The sequence below is a fragment of the Sinocyclocheilus grahami genome, unplaced genomic scaffold (genome assembly GCF_001515645.1).
Source record: "Sinocyclocheilus grahami isolate Dianchi unplaced genomic scaffold, SAMN03320097.WGS_v1.1 scaffold283.1, whole genome shotgun sequence".
NCBI classification, from domain to species: Eukaryota; Metazoa; Chordata; class Actinopteri; order Cypriniformes; family Cyprinidae; genus Sinocyclocheilus; species Sinocyclocheilus grahami.
This window is the reverse complement of record NW_015505462.1, coordinates 422,932-425,026: the sequence shown is the minus strand read 5'-3', so window position 1 is coordinate 425,026 and position 2,095 is coordinate 422,932.

Here is a 2,095-nt window from a genome sequence, read left to right as displayed (position 1 = left end):
TATGTCATGTAATTTTAAACATGGTCAGTTATCATACTCTTAATTTTACTTGATCAAAGCTTCAAATGAAGTTGCTCTCTGCTGGTAGGCTGTGTTTTCAGTGCCTGTTGTGATCATGTGTGAAAGGAAATTTTCTAAAACCATTAATTAGATGTTATTAATTAATTAATTAGACACTAATTAAGTATTAATTATTAAATTAATTCGAATTTTCCCAGAATTCTCTAGCGAACAGTGCAAATAACAAGACTGTACTGTATATGTAGTTTTAAAGATGTTAGAATTTATAAAACTCACATTAACATTTTCACACTTTGACTGCACAGTTTGACCAATGTATGTCTTTTCATACTCAGTATGTTTGCAAGCACTATATAAGCTAGATTTAAATTAAAATAAAATAATAAATTAGTCTTTAAAAAAATAAAAAAAGCTAACAGATCCTTCATCCTGCATTTCAAAAGTTTGGGTTCAAGATTTAAAAAAATAATAAATTATATTCAGCAAAGATGCATTAAACTGATATAAATCAGCTGTAGAGACATTTATAATGTTGAAAAATATTTATTTTTCAAATAAATGCTGTTCATTGGAACTTTCTATTTATCAAAAAATCTTGAGAAAAAAAGTATCATGGTTTCCACAAAAATATTAAGCAGCACAACTGTTTTCAAAATTCATAATAATAGGGAATGTTTCTTGAGCAGCATATTAGAATGGTTTCTGAAGGATCATGTGACACTGAAAATTGAAGACAAATTCAGCTTTGCTATCACAGGAATAAATGACATTTTAAAATATATTAAAATAGAAAACATCTATTTTAAATTGTAATAATATTTGACTGTTACAGTTTTTTTTTGTATGTTTGATGTTTGTTTATTTCAAAAACATAAAAAATCTAATGGATGCAAAAGTTTTGAACTGCACACATATTATTCGACCTTCACTTGTCCTTGGCATTGTGTGCTTTGCTTCAAAAAATTGAGGTGATGCCTGACGTGTATTTAATTCTTCAAATATTCAGTTACACGTTGTGCCATATATTATAACGGAGCAAGTTAACATACTGACTGATGAACACAATGCTGGATCTTCTCCTAATCACTCTTTCGTTCTATTTAACAGAAGCATGATGGTATGATGGCTCTGACATTCTGTCCAGACCCCCGTCCATTGATTGTCTGCGCCATAAGCCCCAAGAGGGAGCTTATTTGGGCCTGGCTTCAGCATGTGGGTGTGTTAGGGAGCACAGGGTGGTCCTGTGGGCCAGAGAGGGCAGCTAACTGGAGTAAACAGGACTCAGCAGGCTTAGTGTTTGTGTTTACTCTGCTGGAGAGGAGGCCATTAGAGCAAACAGCCAGCGTTTCTTCACATGTTGCTGAAAATCACCCCAACCTTCATTCACTCCTGTTTGGCACTATACTAACACCCAGCCAGTGTGCCCAGATGGCCCCGCTTTCCAGATCTCTCACTGTTTCTGCCCTCTCTCCCCTCCCTCCCTGTGCCGTGGCGTCATTAAAAGTGTCTGTGAGTGGGAGGTGTAAAAAATGGGTGCCGAGAGAGGGAGCAGAAAACAATTTAGTGTCATTTAAAGATAAAGTCCTCCCCCTATTTACATGGCCTATCTAATCCAATCTAGGCTGCGTCTGCATTTTTAATTTGCACATTCAAGCGAGCTTCAGAGAGGAACCTAGGCTTAATTAGTTTAGTTATCTCCCCTCATGAATGGATAAAGTTCCCACACTGCTGGTGTTTCAGATGAAGCCTAATTGGATTTTGAGGCCAAAAACAAAAGGAGAAATAAAAGAAATGAGGGTTAGATAACAGAGGAAGATTGAATTGATAAAGTGGAAGGGTAGTGAACTGTAGTCACAGCTGAGGAGAGAGAAAAGATGCGGTCGAGATCCTCCTTTGAGGTCAAAACCAATGTAGGAGGGTCAATGACATATGAGGAAAAATCTTTTAAAAGAATGAAAAAGATTAATTGGAAACTCTTAGAAATTTACTCTTTTCTTATTGGTTTCATGTGGTATAACCAAGTACAAAGACTGTGAAGATGTGCAAAAGATATATATACAGTATATATATATAT